Source organism: Tachyglossus aculeatus, chromosome Y1 (genome assembly GCF_015852505.1).
Source record: "Tachyglossus aculeatus isolate mTacAcu1 chromosome Y1, mTacAcu1.pri, whole genome shotgun sequence".
Classification (NCBI taxonomy): domain Eukaryota; kingdom Metazoa; phylum Chordata; class Mammalia; order Monotremata; family Tachyglossidae; genus Tachyglossus; species Tachyglossus aculeatus.
This window is the reverse complement of record NC_052093.1, coordinates 100,412-121,210: the sequence shown is the minus strand read 5'-3', so window position 1 is coordinate 121,210 and position 20,799 is coordinate 100,412.

Below are 20,799 nucleotides of genomic sequence, written 5' to 3'. Positions count from 1 at the left end.
ATGTAGACATGGAGTGAACTGGTTTTTGGGATCTCTGGAAAAAACAAGCTGAAACCCCTCTCATTTCCAGGCCAGGGAATACTGTTCAGCTGACTTCCCCCTGTGGAGTGAATTTGATGCCTTCCTCGGAACTGATGTGTCCTCAAACCATGGATTGCTTGTCTTCTCAGTAGTCACAGCTCCTAGATTGCTGTGGCTTTTGGGTAGACTAATGAGTAACTGTGCTTAGCATGATGAGAAACTCACCTCCCCACTCCCATAACACCTGGAAAACAGAATCTTCATCTTACCTGCTGCCACCAGGCTTTTGTTACTGGAGTTCCTTGGTAGTCGGTATTTCATGACAAACAGTGTCCGGTTGGTCTAAATTGGCTCTCTGGCAACACTTCCCTCTAGAAGGTTTGCAATGGCTTGCTAATAACTTCAGTTCAGAGGAGAGTTAAGGATGTTTAGGCTGAGCTGGCTCCAGCCTGGCCCAACCAGCTTCAGTCCACCGAAGAATTTCCCATTACTGTCATGACTCTGTTTCAATAAGGGCTAATATCATCACAACTCCCGAGTCCCTTGGTGCTAGGTGTGGTGGTCTCTGAATCCCAATTAGTGCTAGGTGCAGTGGTCTCTGAATCCCAGCTACCACATCCCAAAGAGCAGGACAGAACAGTGGCCTGGCCTAGGGCAGTCTTGCTAATCCTCTCCTCGGCTGTGTGTGGTCCCTGGCAGACCAGTGTTAACCTGTTGCCACTGTTGGGACGGAGGTGGGGTGGTCGTCTCCACTGTGCTCAATTATCATCTTTTGCACCTATGCTGGGCCACCGTTAATCATTAATCATTAATGGTGGGCTGTGGTCTGGCAAAACCAGGCTAAATGTTGATTCATTCATGTACTTTTTGGTTCATTCATTCATTCATTCATTCATTCATTCAATCATATTTATTGAGCGCTTACTGTGTGCAGAGTAGTGTACTAAGTGCTTGGGGAGTACAAGCTGGCAACATATAGAGACAGTCCCTACCCAACAACGGGCTCCCAGTCTAGAAGGGGGAAACAGACAACAAAACAATTAATCAATCAATCAATCGTATTTTTTGAGTGCTTACTGTGTGCAGAGCACTGTACTAAGCACTTGGGAAATACAAGTTGGCAGTCCCTACCCAGCAGTGGGCTCACAGTGTTGAAGGGGGAGACAGAGAACAAAACAAAACATATTAACAAAATAAAATAAATAGAATAGATATGTACAAGTAAAATAAATAAATAAATAGAGTAATAAATACATACAAACACATATACATATGTGGTTTATGTATGTATATACATATGTATGTACATATGTACAGGTGTATATACATATACATATATGGTGTATATACAGGTGCTGTGGGGAAGGAAAGGAGGTAAGGTGTGGGGTATGGAGAGAAGGAGGAGGGGGAGAGGAAGGAGGGGGCTCAGTCTGGAAAGGCCTCCTGGAGGAGGTGAGCTCTCAGTAGGGCCTTGAAGGGAGGAAGAGAGCTAGCTTGGTGGATGATGGGACAGGTAAGAATGAGGCACGGTGAGGAGATTAGTGGCAGAGGAGTGGAGGGTGTGGGCTGGGCTATAGAAGGAGAGAAGGGAGGTGAGGTAGGAGGGGACGAGGTGATGGAGAGCCTTGAAGCTGAGAGTGAGGAGTTTCTGCCTGATGCGCAGGTTGATTGGTAGCCACTGGAGGTTTTTGAGGAGGGGAGTAACATGCCCAGAGAATTTCTGGACAAAGACAATCCGGGCAGCGCCGTGAAGTATGGATTGAAGTGGGGAGAAACAAGAGTATGGGAGATCGGAGAGGAGGCTGATACAGTAGTCCAGATGGGATAGGATGAGAGCTTGAATGAGCAGGGTAGCCATTTGAATGGAGCAGAAAGGGCAGATCTTGGCAATGTTGTGGAGCTGAGACCGGCAGGTTTTGGTGGCAGCTTGGATGTGAGGGGTGAACGAGAGAGCAGAGTCGAGGACGACACCAAGTTTGCAGGCTTGTGAGATGGGAAGGATGGTAGTGCCATCAACAGTGATGGGAAAGTCAGGGAGAGGGCAGGGTTTGGGAGGGAAGAGAAGGAGTTCAGTCTTGGACATGTTGAATTTTAGGTGGCGGGCAGACATCCAGATGGAGATGTCCTGAAGGCAGGAGGAGATGCAAGCCTGGAGGGAGGGGGAGAGAGCAGGAGCAGAGATGTAGGTTTGAGTGTCATCAGTGTAGAGATGATAGTTGAAGCCATAGGAGCGAATGAGATCACCAAGGGAGTGAGTGTAGATCGAGAACAGAAGGGGACCAAGAACTTAACCTTGAGGAACCCCCACAGTAAGGAGATGGGAGGGGGAGGAGAAGCCTGTAAAACAGACTGAGAATGAATGACTGGAGAGATAAGAGGAGAACCAGGAGAGGACAGCATCTGTGAAGCCAAGGGTGGATAGCGTGTTGAGGAAAAGGGGGTGGTCCACGGTGTCGAAGGCAGCTGAGAAGGCGAGGAGGATTAGGATAGAGTATGAGCCATTGGATTTGGCAAGCAGGAGGTCATTGGTGATCTTTGAGAGGGCAGTTTCCGTGGAATGTAGGGGACGGAAGCCAGACTGGAGGGGGTCGAGGAGAGAGTTGGTGTTGAGGAATTCTAGGCAGCGCATGTAGACAACTCGTTCACAGAGTTTGGAAAGGAATGGTAGGAGGGAGATGGGGCAATAACTAGAAGGTGAGGTGGGGTCAAGAGAGGGTTATTTTAGGATGTGAGAGACATTGGCATGTTTGAAGACAGAGGGGAAGGAACCAGTGGAGAGTGAGTGGTTGAAGATGGAAGTTAAGGAGGGGAGGAGGGACGGAGTGAGAGATTTCATGAGATGAAAGGGAATGGGGTCAGAAGCACAGGTGGCCAGAGTAACACTTGGAGGAGAGCTCCTCTGAGGATACTGCTGGGTAGGATGGGAGAGTAGCAGAGAGTGTTAAGAGCCGGGGGGTTGGAAAAGTGGGAGGAATGACTTTGGGAAGGTCGGACTTGGTGGATTTAATTTTATTAATGATGTAGGAAGCCAGATCACTGGGGGTGAGGGAAGGAGGAGGGGGAGGAACCGGGGGCCTAAGAAGGGAGTTGAATGTATGGAAGAGCTGACGGGGATGCTGGGCATGGGTGTCAGTAAGGGAGGAGAAATAGTTTTGTCTGGCAGAGGAGCTGGCTGAGTTAAGGCAGGAAAGAATAAACTTGAAGTGAACGAGGTTGGCATGGTGTTTAGACTTTCACCAGCAGCGTTCGGCACCTCGAGCATAAAAGCGAAGGAGGCGGACAGTGGTAGTGATCCAGGGCTATGTGTTAGTGGTACGAGAGTGGCAAAGAGAAAGGGGAGCGAGTGAGTCTAGCTGAGTAGAAAGGGTAGAGTTGAGAGCAGTAATCTGATCATCAAGATTGGGTAGAGAGGAGAGGGAGGCGAGGTGGGGTGTAAGGTGCTCAGAAAGATGGATGGGGTCAAGAGAGCGGAGATCTTTGTGAGGGAGTAATATGGATTTACAGGGGAAAGAAGTGTGAGTGAGTAGGCAGGTGAGAAGATTATGATCAGAGAGAGGGATTTCAGAGTTGGTGACGGTGGACACAGTGGACAGGTGTCAAGTCATCAGAGGTAAAGCTAGATGCACATCATTAACAAAATAAATAGAATAGTAAATATGTACAAGTAAAATAAATCGAGTAATAAATCTGTACAAACATATACACAGGTGCTGTGGGGAAGGGAAGGAGGCAACGTAGGGGGGAAGGGGAGGGGGAGAGGAAAAAGAGGACTTAGTCTGGGAAGGCCTCCTGGAGGAGGTGAGCTCTCAGTAGGGCTTTGAAGGTAGGAAGAGAGCTAGCTTGGCATATGTGCAGAGGAGGGCATTCCAGGCCAAGGGGAGGATGTGGGCCCTGGGTCGATGGCGGGACAGGTGAGAACGAGGCAAAGTGAGGAGGTTAGCAGCAGAGGAGTGGAGGGTGTGGGCTGGGCTGTAGAAGGAGAGAAGGGAGGTGAGGTAGGAGGTGGCGAGGTGATGGAGAGCCTTGAAACCTAGACTGAGGAGTTTTTGCTTGATGTGTAGGTTGACTGGTAGCCACAAGAGATTCTTGAGGAGGGAAGTAACATGCCCAGAGCGTTTCTGGTTCTCTCTGCAGCACTAAGTGAATCTTCCCAGCTGCGGATCCTCTCACAGGGCATCCTTAAACATAACGTTCAGTATAGCTTGCCTCAGAAAAGACTCAAAAGTGACTTTTCCACCCCCAACATGGCCAGCACAAGGAGTGAGAGCACAGTCACAGTCACAGCCACAGTCACAGCACAGTCCTGTTTGAACTTGCAGGACTGTTCCGTAAGCACACAGAATAGGTTCAAAGTAAATAGGATATCTTGTGCTTCAAATTCTCCCTCTAACTCCATGCGCCCCCGCCGCCGCCCCCCCCCCCGCCGCCCCAATTCCCTGTCCCCCATGTGTGTAAAGGCTCTTTTTTTCTCACTTTTTTGTTGTTGTTTGTTAATGTGACAGTGGGCACACAGTGTGAGAATTTGAAGAAGAGTATTCAAATTCATTCTGTTTTGATGTTTCCCTTTTTCTTCCACAAGATGACCCATAGCATACTTAGAGAAATAAGCTTGGAAACTAACTGGAGACCATTTATCCCTTCCATCTGGTTCTGGAGTGCTGTCGTCAGGTATGTCCACTGGGTTCCTGTGAGGCCATGGACACAGATCAACATCATGGTGCACCCTATGTTGTTGGACCTGAATGCATGTATTCTAGGTATTCCCCAGACCAGATATCAGTATGCACTAGTTAAATGTTTGAAATAACATATTCCTCCTTTCCAGTGAGTGGATAGATATGATTTTCCTGTTTTTCTAAGTGAGTGATCCACCTGATTTCCTTTGAAAGCTAATATCCTCTCCCTGGGGGGGTGGGGTGTGTGTGTGTGTGTGTGTGTGTGTGTGTGTGTGTGTGTGTGTGTGTGTGTGTGTGTGTGTGTGTGTGTGTGTGTGTGTGTGTGTGTGTGTGTGTGTGTGTGTGTGTGTGTGTGTGTGTGTGTGTGTGTGTGTGTGTGTGTGTGTGTGTGTGTGTGTGTGTGTGTGTGTGTGTGTTATGCAGCAGTCAGTGTTCTGCTTGGCAGCGGTAGCTGATGTCCCTATCTTATAGAAAAATCAGCATGGCAAATGATTATGCTGTTGGTATTGTGGGAGTCCCGACTGACAAGTTATTGGTAGAATTAGGCATTTGGGGATGTCACAGAGTCTCATTTGGATTCTAATAGAAACATATATACATAGTTCTGCCTCTGGATGCTGACATGATAGAGATATGTGTATCCTCAAGTTAGAATTGTATTGTTTTGTCCAGCACTTCACTAAATAGAGTTTTGTAACAAAAGTACCTTAATACTTATTGCCCTTGTTTTCTGTTTATTTACACCACTGGCGGGGGAGTTGGTGCTGCAGAAAGCAATAGTTGTGACCCCTCTCTGCTGCTGTATCTTGGCGGGTACCCCTCTTTGACCCATACTAATAATTGTAATATTTGTTAAATGCTTACTTTGAGCCAAGCACTGGGGCTCACAGGCTGAATAAGAGGAAAAACAGGTATTGAATCCCCATTTTGCAGGTAAGGGAACTGAGGCACTTCTAAGAGAAGTTCAGTGACTCATCCAATGTCATACAGCAGGTCTGTGGCAGAACCAGAATGAAATTTAGGTCCTTTGATTCCCAGGGCCATGCTCTTTCCAGGAGACTATACTGCTTTCCCCAGTCTAGTCAGGGGACACAGAAGGGCCCCTGCTGGGACAAAGAATCAATTAATCATACTTATTGAAGACAGAGTGGACTGAGCAGCTATGTCCGCTGCTGGGCACAGAGGTAGAGGTATCTCCCAGAGAGAGAGGTAACTGAAAGAGTGTCCTGAGCGAGACTGTGGAAAAGCTCATCATGCTAAGGCAAGAAAGGCTGAGGAGTATTCCCTCATAGGGGATTTGAAGGATTAAAAAACCTTGGAGAATAGTTTGGTTTCAGATTATGGAAGTGCTGTGGCTGGGTGATTCAAAGTCCTTGGTTTGTCAGCAAACAGGCCAAGGGGCAGGAAATGGCATCAGTCTGGTCAACCTTCATTTCACTGCCTTGTTCGCATGTCTCCCAACACTGACCTGTTGTTCACACTCCCCCCTCTACCTGCTTTTTGAGAAGATAGACCCAAGCAGTAGCTGCCTCTGACCCTGTTCCTGCCCCCTGCCCCTCCCCCTCCTCCTTCTCCCCCTCCCTTTTTTAGCTCAAGGACACCTCTTCCTGGATAAGTCCATGTCAACTGTCGTCCGGGATGGGTTAATTCAGTGATTGGGGAGGCGAGAGAGAGAGAGAGGCTGGGGATGGAAAGCCTGAGTTTTATATAAAATTTATTATGTGGGGCATATTGAATTTATGTAATTGTTTAGGTGCAACGGATTGAATATTCCTTTTGGGAGGAATATAATCAATTAGCAATATTAGAGCTTCCCTACACAGGAGGAACACAATCATATGTTAATCGTGCATGGGTGAGGTGGCTACCTCTCACCCATGTGCACTTCCAACTAGGGAAGAATCCACTTACTTTCCCACACGGGAAGAATTCATTACATTATCCACGCACGTGGTGGGTGGCTAGCTCTCACCATGTGCTCTCCCTACATGAGAGGAATCCACTCATGATTCCCATCAGTAGCAGGGCACCTGGGTCCCACCCACGAGACACTCACCCATTCCATGGCCCTTGCCTCAGTGTGTCGGCTCTGGTTGCAGAGCAGGCATCTGGCCTTCTGGGCACAGAAAAACACGTGCGTTGCTGCTGCTGCTTCAGCGGTTTGTTCCTCCTGCTGCTGTGTGTCTTGGTGTTCTGACCTCAAAAGTCAGAGGCGAAAGGTATTTATTGCCTGTGCCCCTAGGCCATTCCAGCTTCCGGCCTCATTCTATCCAATCTCTGCCCTCCCCCCTCCTCCATACCTAATTTGATTGGCACAGGGGCGAGGGACACCTTCTGTATTCCCAGCTTGGGCTGTCAATCTAGCAGTTTTGGTTGTGGGGGTGGTATTCCACCCTCACTTCTGAGTTCCGCCTGCTGACTCAGGTGGTTCCAAGATAGTATTTGACCTTGAGATGGCCGGTACCCCTGGGTCACCTTGGGACAGTCCACTGCTTTCCTCTCCAGGAGGATGAGATCTCTTGAACCAAAGTTACCCTACACCCTGCCACCCTGGATTGCTTCCTCCAAGGTCCTCAAGCCTGGTCTCCCCGTGGTAAGTCTGTGGCTGGTAATCCACACCCAATGAGGGCACAACACTGCCGAACCCCAAAGAAACAAAGCAGCAACAACAGTGATGCAGAAAACCCAGGAGACCCTACTGGCTTAGAAGAGTTGGACCACTAATACTGACCTGATGGGATTCCTAATTTAGAAAGATTTCTGAAGTTTAAATCAGCGGTGGTCTGTGTCCATTTTGGACTTTCAAGCTTTTCTGTCTCGGTGCCTGCAACAGGAGGAAATATTTGTAAAGTACTTTATTCGAACTTCCTTAGGGAATCTTGGCTTTGTAGGGCTCCCAGGAGTGGGTGCTTTCAGTGGTGGTGTTCTGCCATGGATCGATCAATCAATCAATCAATCAATCAATCAATCAATCAATCAATCAATCAATCGGATTTATTGAGCGCTTACTGTATGCAGAGCACTGTACTAAGGACTCGGGAAGTACAAGTTGGCAACGTATAGAGATAGCCCCTACCCAACAGTGGGCTCACAGTCCAGAAGGGGAGACAGAGAACAAAACCAAATATATTAACAAAATAAAATAAATAGAATAGATATGTACAAGTAAAATAAATAAGTAAATAAAGTAATAAATATGTACAAACATATATACATATATGCAGGTGCTATGGGGAAGGGAAGGAGGTAAGACGGGGGGATGGAGAGGGGGATGAGGGGGATAGGAAGGAGGGGGCTCAGTCTGGGAAGGCCTCCTAGAGGAGGTGAGCTCTCAGTAGGGCCTTGAAAGGAGCAAGAGAGCTATCTTGGCGGATGGGCAGAGGGAGGGCATTCCAGGACAGGGGGATGATGTGGGCCAGGGGTTGACAGCGGGACAGGCAAGAACAAGTCACGGTGAGGAGATTAGTGGAAGAGGAGCGGAGGGTGTGGGCTGGGCTGTAGAAGGAATCAATCAATCAATCAATTGTATTTATTGAGTGCTTACTGTGTGCACAGCACTGTACTAAGCGCTTGGGAAGTCCAAGTTGGCAACATATAGAGACAGTCCCTACCCAACAGTGGGCTCACAGTCTAGAGGGGGGAGACAGAGAACAAAACCGAACACATTAACAAAATAAAATAGAATATGTACAAGTAAAATAGAGTAATAAATACGTACAAACATATATACAGGTGCTGCGGGGAAGGGCAGGAGGTAAGACGGGGGGTGGATGGAGAGGGGGAGGAGGGGGAGAGAAATGAGGGGGCTCAGTCTGGGAATCAATCAATCGTATTTATCGAGCGCTTACTGTGTGCAGAGCACAGTACTAAGCGCTTGGGAAGTACAAGTTGGCAACATATAGAGACAATCAATCGTATTTATTGAGCGCTTACTGTGTGCAGAGCACTGTACGAAGCGCTTGGGAAGTCCAAGTTGGCAACATCTAGAGACGGTCCCTACCCAACAGTGGGCTCACAGTCTAGAAGGGGGAGACAGAGAACAAAACCAAACATATTAACAAAATAAAATAAATAGAATAGACATGTACAAGTAAAATAGGGTAATATGTACGAACATATATACAGGTGCTGTGGGGAAGGGAAGGAGGTAAGACGGGGGGGATGGAGAGGGGGCTCAGTGTGGGAATCAATCCATCGTATTTATCGAGCGCTGTGTGCAGAGCACTGTACTAAGCGCTTGGGAAGTAGAACTTGGCAACATATACAGTCAATCAATCAATCGTATTTATCGAGCGCTTACTGTGTGCAGAGCACTGTACGAAGCACTTGGGAAGTCCAAGTTGGCAACATCTAGAGACGGTCCCTACCCAGCAGTGGGCTCACAGTCTAGAAGGGGGAGACAGAGAACAAAACCAAACACATTAAGAAAATAAAATAGAATAGATATGTACAAGTAAAACAGAGTAACAAACATGTACAAACATATATACAGGTGCTGTGGGGAAGGGAAGGAGGTAATACGGGGGGGATGGAGAGGGGGACGAGGGGGAAAGGAATGAGGGGAGAAGGAGAGAAGGGAGATGAGGTAGGAGGGGGCGAGGTGATGGAGAGCCTTGAAGCTGAGGGTGAGGAGTTTCTGCCTGATGCGCAGGTTGATTGGTAGCCACTGGAGATTTTTAAGGAGGGGAGTAACATGCCCAGAGCATTTCTGGACAAAGACAATCCAGGCAGCGGCGTGAAGTATGGATTGAAGTGGGGAGAGACATGAGGATGGGAGATCAGAGAGGAGGCTGATGCAGTAGTCCAGACGGGATGAGAGCTTGAACGAGCAGGGTAGTGGTTTGGATGGAGAGGAAAAGCACCCTCAACTGGTTGCTTTTTTGGCTCAAGTTAGAGGGACTGCTACAGTCTCCCTGTTGGTTCTGCAGGGCCTGAAGCTGTTCAGCAGGCAGTCTGGCCCACCCCAGAAACTGCGGTGGTAGCCGTAGGTAACTCTGTGGCCTGGCACCAGTCTTCTCATAGGCATGGCAGAGAAGAAAGGGACTCATTGCATACACCCTGATGCTGGCCCCAGGGGAAGAACAGCTGGGGGTGAACTGTGGGTGGGGTTTTCTGAGTCTGTCCTCCCTCAAACCTGCTTTCTCTCCTCGGTTCCTGGACCACTTCTTCCACGCAGAGGGAAGCTCTACTCCCTTACACCACCCACATATGCAAGAAAGTAGTGGAGAGTTCCTTTCTATGCATAGTTCCTTGTGTCCTGTCTACTGGATTACATGTGTGGGGTGGATTTGATGCTGGCAAAAAGTTTGCAGCATTAGAGGGAAGGGCCCTGGCCTTTAGGTGGTTCAGCCAGACCATCACTGAGGTCGGTGCTCACGAGAGAGTTTGATTTGTGTGGAAAGTTGCACCAGCCATAAATGGTTTCTCTTTGGGGTCTCATTCCACTACTCTGATTCCAAAAGTCAAAAGCCTTTCTAAGGGTAGGAATGGGTCAGCTGAAAAGACCCTTTTAACTTAGCAAGACCAGCCACAGGACTCAGAATTTTAGTTGCCTCAGAGCCAAGTTACCAGAGAGAATGAGGTTTGCCCTGGTGGGTATCTAGCCCCTTTCCAGCTTCCATTACCACCTCTGTCACCTCTTCCTTTCTAGGTTCCTCTCTCCATGCAGGACTCTCAGAGCCTCAGCTGTTTGGAAATTTGGCCTTATGCCCATTTGGTATCTTCTCTGTAATTTCTTTTGTAGAGCATCCATATGGGACCAATCAGAGACAGGATAAAGTAGGAAGCAGGTATCCTACTCTGGTTACTAACATGGTCAACTTGTTGACTGTGGCACTTGAGAGCCCTGCCAAGTTTCTTTCTACCCATGAGCTATACTGAAATGCTTCTGGATACTCAAGCCTTTTCCATTCCATTCTGTTCTCATGTTCCCATGGCTGCCACAGCCAAGGAACAGCCATTTTCTTTCCCTTCTGTCTTTCCCTGCTTTCTGTTCAGGGTGTGGTTGTCTAACCCCCAGGTGACTAAAGCCCAGGTTCATATATTATTACATTTCAAAAGCTGTCCCCTTCCCCCCAAACCAGGCCATTTAATCCTTTTCTCTGGCCTCTTCACTCCCAATCCCCCTAAGATAATTTAACCATCTCCTCAGGACTGCCCTCTTTAGGGCAATAAAGTGGATTCTTCACTCTCCACACCCAAGTGGCAATTTACCAGTGCCTCAGGGCTCCCTTATTCACTAGCCTTTTCACACTTAATGGCCAAAGGACAATTCAACCATCTCCTTTGGTTATCACTGGATTAATGCGTTATTGCTCTCGTTTAGTAAATTGTAATTGCTGTCATTTACTGCACCGACCTCCTCATGACCCTTCATCATGACTCTTCAGTCCCTCCACTCCCCATGTGCTCCTGTTAGCCCATCCTAGTCTACTTCTATACAGTGCTTTGCACATAGTAAACACTTAACATATACCATCATTATTATGTATATGGAGAGGGATGGAATACCTGTCCAGAAGGAGGAAGTTAGGCGGAAGGATGCACTGTTTGATGCACAGTAAGGAGGGCAAACATTTGAGGTTTTTGAGGAATGGGTAGAAGACTGAATTTTATTTAGGAAAACAATCTGGATAGAAGAATGAAGTATGAACTGTAGACGGGAGAGGCAGAAGGCAGGGAGGTCAGTGAGTAGGCTAATGTCAAGGTGGGATATGGCAAGCTCTTGAATCAGCGAGCTAGCAATTTAGAGAGGAAGAGGTGGATTCTGGAGATGTTATGAAGGAAGAATCAATAAGATTTGGTGAGAGATTGAATGGATGGGTTGAATGAACGGCTTGTGAAACCCCTTTGTTTAGAAGAGTGTTTGGCATGAAGTAAGTGCTTAACCAGTACAATTATTACTATCATTATTTTTTTGTTGTTGCTGTTTGTTGTCATTGCTATTATTATTATTCAGTCAGTCAGTCAGTCTTATTTATTGAGTGCTTACTGTTTGCAGAGGACTGTACTAAGCACTTGGGAAGTACAAGTCAGCAACATATAGAGATGGTCCCTTCCCAGCAAAGGGCTCACAGTTTAGAAGGGGGAGACACACAACAAAACAAAACATGTAGACAGGTGTCAAAATCGTCAGAACAAATAGAATTAAGGCTATATGCACATCATTAACAAAATAAATAGAATAGTAAATATGTATAAATAAAATAGAGTAATAAAGCTATACAAATATAATAATAATAATAATAATAATAATAATGGCATTTATTAAGCGCTTACTATGTGCAAAGCACTGTTCTAAGCGCTGGTATGATGGCACTTGTTAAGCATTTACTATGTGCAAAGCACCGTTCTAAGCACTGGGGAGGGGAAACAAGGTAATGAGGTTGTCCCATGTGGGACTCACAGTCTTAATCCCCATTTTACAGATGAGGTAACTGAGGCTCAGAGAAGTTAAGTGACTTACCCAAGGTCACACAGCAGACATGTGGCGGAGCCGGGATTCGAACCTATGATCTCTGACTCCAAAGCCCGGGCTCTTTCCACTGAGCCACGCTGCTTCTCCTAGTGCTGTGGGGAGGGGAAGGAGGTAGGGTGGGGGAGATGGGGAGGAGGAGAGGAAAAAGGGGGCTCAGTCTGGGAAGGCCTCTTGGAGGAGATGAGCTCTCAGTAGAGCCTTAAAGGGAGGAAGAGAGTTAGTTTGGTGGATGTGTGGAGGGAGGGCAGTTGGTCAGGGGGCGGTGATGGCGGGGATGGGGGGACCCCTGGACACTAGGCCTCCCCTGACCAGACTGGACCGGACTGGACCAGACTGGAACAGACCAGGCCTGGCCCCCACAATCCCCCGCGCCTGCCGCCACCCTTCCCCTGACAGGACCGGCTCCTGCTGCCCCTTCTGTGGGCAACGGAGAGCCCGGGCTTGGCACCCAGAGGTCATCAGTTCTAACCTCGGCTCTGCCACTTAATAATAATAATGGCATTTATTAAGCGCTTACTTTGGGTAGGGACCATCTCTATATGTTGCCAACTTGTACTTCCTAAGCACTTAATACAGTGCTTTGCACACAGTAAGCCTCCCCCTCCCCATCCCCCCCCGCCTTACCTCCTTCCCCTCCCCACAGCACCTGTATATATGTACATATGTTTGGACGGATTTATTACTCTATTTATTTATTTACTTTATTTGTACTTTTTTAAATTTTATTTTGTTAATATGTTTTGTTTTGTTGTCTGCCCCCCACCTTCTAGACTGTAAGCCCGCTGTTGGGTAGGGACCGTCTCTAGATGCTGCCCATTTGTACTTCCCAAGCACTTAGTACAGTGCTCTGCACACAGTAAGTGCTCAATAAATATAATTGACTGAATGAATGAATGAATTTGCTTAACAAATACCATCATTATTATTATTATTATTCCAGGCCAGGGGAAGGACATGGGCCAGGGGTCGATGGTGGGACAGGCAAGAATGAAGTACAGTGAGAAGGTTAGTGGCAGAGGAGTGGAGGGTACAGCCTGGGCTGTAGAAGGAGAGAAGGGAGGTGAGGTAGAAGGGGGCAAGGTGATGGAGAGCCTTGAAGCCAAGATACAGTTCACCACAAACCTCACTCACTGAGCCTTCTCTGCTAGGAGATTATCAAACCAGGATTGGGATTGAGCAGTAGGCAGGACTTGGGCACTGTTGGGATGTCCCATCCAGAACAAGGGATGAGCCTTGGTCCAGTGGAAGTAATAGGTCTAGTGGGGACAGTGTGAATTAATCGATCATATTTACTGGGTGAAAAGCACAGTGAAAAGCACTGTGAAAAGCTCTTGGGAGAGTGCACTATAACAAAATTGGTGGACATGTTCCCTGCCCACAAGGAAGCAGCATGGCCTAGTTAATAAAGCATGGGCCTGGTATCCAGAGGACCTAGGTTTTAATCCCAGCTCTGCTATTTGCCTGCTGCGTAACCCTGGGGATGTCACTTAACTTTTCTGTGCCAAAGTTTCCTCAACTGCAAAACTTGTTCTCCCTCCTACTTAGAGTGTGAACCCCATGTGGTACAAAAATTGTACCCAACCTGATTAACTTGTATCTACCCAGAGCTTAGAACAGTGCTTGACACACAGTAAGCACTTAAAAAAATATGATAAAAAGAAGCTTACAGTTAAGAGGAGAGACAGTTATTGATAGAAATAAATAAATTAAAGATATATACATAAGTACAGGGGGGATGAGAGTGAGGTGAATAAAGGATGCTAATCCAAGTACCAGAAGGAAGTGGGAGAAGAGGGCTTAGTCTGGAAGGCCTTTTGAAAGAGATGTGCTTTTAATAAGGGTTTAGTAAGGAGAGTGATCATCCTTCAGATATGAAGAAGGAGAACATTCCGGGAAGTGGGTGAGCGGTTGGTAGCAAGATATATGGGGTCGAGGTACAGGGAATAGGTTGGCATTAGAAGGGCAAAGTGTACAGACTTGGTTGTAAAAGGAAGTCAGGGAGGAAAGGTAAGAGAGGACAAAGGGATTGAGTTCTTTAATGTCAATGGTAAAGAGTTTCTATTTGATGTAGACTTAAATGGGAAATCCCTGGAGATTCTTGAGGATTGGGAAAACGTTGATTGAACAGCTTTTAGAAAGATGATCCAGGAAGCAGAGTGAAGTGTAAACTGAAGTGGGAAGAGAGAGGAGACTGATGCCGTAATTAAGGTGGAATAGAATAAGCACTTGGATTAATGTTGTGGCTGTTTGGATGGAGAGGAAAGGATGGACTTTAACGATGTTGAGGAGGTTGATCAAATAGGATTTTTTTTGAAAGATTGAATATATGGTTGAATAAAAGAGATGTGCTGAGAATAATGCCAAGGTTATAGGCTTGTGAGACTGGAGTTGTGGTGCTGTCTACAGTGACAGGAAGTTGGGGGAAGACACAGTTTGGGTGGAAAGATGAATTCTCTTTTGGATCCTGAAGGCAGGAGGAAACATGAGACTAGAGAGAAGGAGACAGATCAGGGCTGGAGATTAGATCTGGAAATCATCCACATAGAGATGGTAGTTGAAACTACAGGACAGAATAATTTCTCCAAGGGAATGTGTATAAAGGGAGAACGGGGATCCAGAACTGAAGCTTGTGGAACTCCCACAGTTAGGGAGTGGGAGACATAGGTGGAGCCAATAAAAGAGAATGAGTGGCCATACAGGAGGGAGAAGAACTGGAGAAAACAGTGTGAGTGAAGCCATGGTTGAATAATGTGAAGCATTTGGATACCAAAAACCAAGCACGTGACACCTTCCCTGCCCAAAAGGAGTTTACACATTAATTGGGGGGGGGGGGGGGGTAAATCTAAAAGTATTTACTTAAATAATGGAATGTATATGGCATAAACATCTATCCACAAGTACTAAGATGGATTTTAGAAACTACATTAGTGTTAGACACAACTGATGGGTTTGTATGGATTGGGAAACTAGTAATTAATCAGGGAAGGCTTATTCAGGAGAGCTCTGAATAAGGAGAGAGGTGCAATCTGTCAGATTTGGGGAGGGAAGTATTTCCATTCTGGGAGAATAACATGAGTGAAGGGACAAAGAGGGGAGAGTGAAGAGCAAGGTGAGGTTAGAAGTTAGTTTGGGAGGAATGATGAGAATAGGTGAAAAGGGATGGTGTATCATAGGTGGAATAAGTTAGTGAAGAGCCTTGAAGCCAGTTGTAAATTTTGGCTTAATGCAGAAGGACACACAGAACTAGGGAAAGGGGCAGAGGACTGGAGAGATGTGGGCCACCCAGCCGCACTTCAGGAAGCTTGTCTGGGCAGGCATGGGTAATCAAGATTGGAGGGGCCAGAGGCTAGAGAGGCAGGAAGACTCATGAGGGCACTGAGAAAATACCCCAGCTGTGAAACAACCAAGTGGTTTGGGTCCAGAGGAAGGGATGGATTCAGGAGATGCTGTGTGAGAAAGGCTGACAAGATTTAGTAGTAGATTATGTTGCCAACTTGTACTTCCCAAGCACTTAGTACTGTGCTCTGCACACAGTTACGCTCAATAAATACAATTGATTGATTGATTGAATGTGAAAGCCGAAGGAGATTGAGGTCATTGGCTTCTGGGCCAGAGAGGGTGGTGGTGTAAGAAAGTTGAGAGTAGAATTCAGAGGGAAGATGTTTCAGAGGAAAGAGGTTAGGTTTTGGACATATGAAATTGGGAGTGTGGGGAGAAAGCCTAGAGGCAAGAGAAGATGCAGAAGTACTGGTTCCCTCAATCTTGTCTACCTCACCATCGACTCCTTGCCCTTCTGCTGCCTCTGTCCTGGAACATTGTCCCTCTTCACATATGACAGAACATCACTCTCACCACCTTCAAGCCTTATTGGAGGCACATCTCTTCCAAGAGTACTTCCCTTCGCTGAAGGAGGAAGGCTACCTCTGCTCACAATGACAAGGAGTGAGGTTCATTCACTCATTCATTTGTATTTATTGAGCACTTACTTTGTGCAAAGCACTGAACTAAGCACTTGGGAGAGTACAATAAAACATCAGACACATTCCCTGCCTACAAAGGGTTTACAGCCGGGATGCCAATCCTTGCTAGGGGATTGTTTTCTCCTTCATCTCTGGGGTCTGGGAAGTCTTGTACTCAGAGTACTGAATCAGGAAAAGTCACTGTTTAGATCAGTTTTATATCAAACATCCCTATGCCCCAATTCCCTAGTACCTGGCCCTCCCACCCTACAAAGTCCTCACTCTGAGGAGGAAGGAGGCAGTCAGAAGCCACCATGGTTGAGCTGGATCTTTCAGTTAGTCAATCAATCAGTGCTATCTATAGAGCTCTTACTATGTACTGAACTAAGCACTTGGGGGAGTATAAAATAATAAAGTTGGCAAACATGCTCCCTGCCTTTAACAAAGTTACAAGTCTAGAGGGGGAGATAATGATATAAAAAATAATTTATTATAGATAATATAAAGATATGCACCTAGTCGAGGGTGGGGCAAATATTAAATTCTTAGAGGTCACAGATCCAATTACATAGATAGTGCAGAAGGGAGAGGGAGCTGGGGAAAGAGGGCTTAATTGAGGAAGGCCTCTTGGAAGAGATGAGATTTTAATAAGGCGTGAGGGTGAGGAGAGCACTGGCCTAGTGTATATGGAGGGGGCAGGAGTTTTAGTCTAGGGGTAGGATGTGGCAAAGGGATTGGCAGTGAGATAGATGAGACGGGGGAACTGGTGCTAGAGGAGTGAAATATCATCATCATCATCATCAATCGTTTTTATTGAGCGCTTACTATGTGCAGAGCACTGTACTAAGTGCTTGGGAAGTACAAATTGGCAACATATAGAGACAGTCCCTACCCAACAGTGGGCTCACAGTCTAAAAGGGGGAGACAGAGAACAAAACCAAACATACTAACAAAATAAAATAAATAGAATAGATATGTGCAAGTAAAATAAATAAATAAATAAATAAATAGAGTAATAAATATGTACAAAAATATATACATATATACAGCTGCTGTGGGGAAGGGAAGGAGGTAGGATGGGGGGGATGGAGAGGGGGACGATGGGGAGAGGAAGGAAGGGGCTCAGTCTGAGAAGGCCTCCTGGAGGAGGTGAGCTCTCAGTAGGGCCTTGAAGGGCCTGTCTGTCCCAATGGGCTAGAATTCCTGACTAGAAAAACCAAAGTTAGATTTATAATACACAACTTCAATAACTCCCCCTTCTTAAAAGGAAACCCTCAAAGGGAAAATGGGAAAAGGTTTGGTGTTTTGTTAGCACTGGGTTTTTAACCAAAATTCATATTCATCGTTGATTTTTTAAAAGAATGTACATACAATTTGATTAAGTGGAAAACTCTTCAACCTAAGACCCAAAGACCAGGTATTCAAACTGAGCATAAGCAAAGAAGATGATGAAGAACATGATGGCAAAGCCAATGATGTCTTTGGCACAGTGGAACAAGGTGGATGACAACTGGAACATTGCCTTATTGAAATTGATGAATTTGAATATCTGGGAGAAAGATGAAACCTCCTCCAGGAGGCCTTCCGAGACTTAACCCCTTTTTTCCTCTCCTCCTCCCCTCCCCATCACCCCCTCATCCTACCTCCTTCCCCTCCCAATGTTCGCAACATTGGTAGACATGTTTCTAGATCTTATAATCTAGAGAGGGAGATAGACATTAGAATAAATGATGGACTTATATACAAGTGCTGTGGGGCTGAGAGTGGGGTGAATAAAGGGTACAAGTTCAAGTGCAAAGAAGGAAGAGGGAGTGGGGAAATGAGGGTTTAGGCAGGGAAGGTCTCTTGAAGGAGATGTGATTTTTAATAAGGCTCTGGAAGTGGGGAGAATGGGTTTTGTTGGATATGACAGACTAAAATCCTGCCAGAGAGAAGGGCTACCAATCACCCAATGCCTTGTCAGCAAGCCATGGGTCTAAAGCTGAGGCAAAGGGATAATCTTCATCACCCCTCTACTGCGGTAGGCCTGGGATCACCCCAGAGGGAGAGGGACACCTACTCTCTGGTCCCTTCCCTCACACAGGAGGCCTAAAATAGTGACAGAGAGAAGGGTTGCCCACTGCAGGTGTCTGAGGACTGAGCAAAGGGGAGAGTCGTCACCCTCTGGCCCCACCCACCAGAGACCCAGGACTGTCCATAGGGAAAAGACCCCCAGTTCCCTGCCCCTCCCCCTCTAAGTACAAGTACTGGGGGCCTAGAAGAATTGCACTGAGGGAGCAGACACAGACCCCCCTTATCCCCTCCTCCCTCCATCCTTGCACCAAAGTTTGGGGCAACACAAGGAAGGAATCACTAATTCCCCACTCCATCACCCCTATCCCTCTGCACACTGGGACCCCAACCCATACCAAAGAAGCAAGACAGCCACTCACCAAGGAGATAACAACGTGTCAACAGTCACCCATTGATCATAGACCATCTGCTGGGACAGAGAGCCCAAGGACACAGAGCTCTCTGCCAAGATGCCACAAAGCAATGCAGATCATCACCCAGGACAGAGACCTGCCCGAGGACATTGAGATCACTCCACTGAATGGCCTCAGCCAGACCAAGTCGTCAGTCACTGGAACCATGGCCTATGGTCTGTCTGCCTGCCAGGATTCTAGAATATTTTGTCTCAATTCATTCATTCAGTCGTATTTACTGAGCGCTTACTGTGTGCAGAGCACTGTACTAAGCACTTGGAAAGTACAATTTGGCAACAGAGACAGGCCCTACCCAACAACGGGCTCACAGTCTAGAAGGGAGACAGACAACAAAACAAAACAAGTAGTCAGGCATCAATACCATGAAAATAGATAAATAGAATTATAGATATATACACATCATTAACAAAATAGAGTAATAAATATGTACAAATATACACAACTGCTGTGGGGTGGGGAAGGGGGTATGACAAAGGGAGGGAGTGGGGGCGATGGGGAGGGAAGGAGGAGTAGACGAAAGGGGGAGCTCAGTCTGGGAAAGCTTCCTGGAGTAGGTGAGCTCTCAGTAGGGCTTTGAAGAGGAGAAGAGAGGTATTTTGGTGGATGTGAGGAGGGAGGGCATTCCAAGCCAGGAAATGATGGTGTGACAGGCAAGAACAAGGCACATTGAGGTGGTTAGTGGCAGAGGAGCAGATGGGCTGTAGAAGCAGAGAAGAGAGGTGAGTTGGGAAGGTGGTGGAGAGCTTTGAAGCCAATAGTGAGAAGTTTTTTCTTAATACAAAGGTTGATAGGCAACCACTGGAGATTTTTGAGGAGGGGAGTGACATGCCCAGAGCATTTCTGTTCTGTTCAACCAAGAAGTGGCCATTTCTTCATTTCTTCATCTTTCCCCTTTTCCTATGGTCAGGCCTGATTCCTCAGGGAGAACACAGATCAGGGTGTGACTGCCTAACCCCTGGGTGACAAAGGCCCAGATTTATACATTTTTACTTATCAATGGCTGCCTGCTTTCGTAACAACCCACCTCGTTTTCTACTAAACACTTGCCTCTTCACTCTCAAAGACCAAAAACAATGCAACTATCTCCTCAATGTACCACCTACAAGCCTTAAGTGACCCCATCATGACCCTCCCTTCCCAGTCAGCCCATCTCAGCCCTCCCCCACCACACCCCCCAAACCAACCTCTCCCCACCCTTTGTACCCCCCCACCAGTAATCCTGTCCCAACACCACCCCTCAACCCTCTCCCACTGAGCCAGTGTCAGTCAACTCACTTCCATCCAAACCCACACCACCCCTCATGCCATCCATTCCCCCAGAACCCTTCCCACAGCCTCATCCAAGTGCAGCCTGTGGAAGCCCCTGTTCTATCACGGAAAGCTTCCCTTTATCCTTGATCTGTACCTGAACGAGTCACTACTCTTAGCCTAGCTCTCTTCAGGTGACACAGTCTCCCCTACTCCTCTCTCCAGAGGGGGGCCTCATCCTTTTCACTTCCCCAGACTCACTGGGAAAGATGGAGATCTTGGCTTCCTACTTGTGCCCCAATTCTACTTTCCCACCACTCCACCTCCCCCATCCCTGTCTTTCACTTCCTTTGAGACCCATTATCTTCTGCCTCTACCACCCATTACAGATTCTAGTAACTGTCATCTACCACCCCCTTAGGTCTCACCCCCAGCTTCTTTAACTATTTTGGTCTCTTTTTCAAATTCCTTCTCTCTTTCTCCATGCCTACTTTGATCCCTCGGGACTTCAGTATTCACATAGATATTCCTGATGACGCTTATGCTGCCTGGCTTCTAGCACTCCTCAAGTCCACTGACCTGCTCCACCCAACCTCACCCACTGCCAACTTGGACATATACTCGATCTCATCATTTCTAGCCACTGCACATTCTCTACACTCTCCAACTCTGAAATCCCTCTATCTTGCCACAATGTCCTCACTTACCTTCTCTCCCACACACCTCCACCCCATAAATCTTTTCAGTTCTCCAACACAGACCTTCTATTTTTTGACCCCCTCCAATTTTCTCAAATCATCATGCCCCACTTAGCCTCCATGACCAAACTAATATCCTTTGATGACCAGGTTGATACTCTCAAGACCATCCTCTCTACTGAATTCAACTCTTTCTCTCCACTTTCATTTCATAAATCTCATAAAATTAACCCA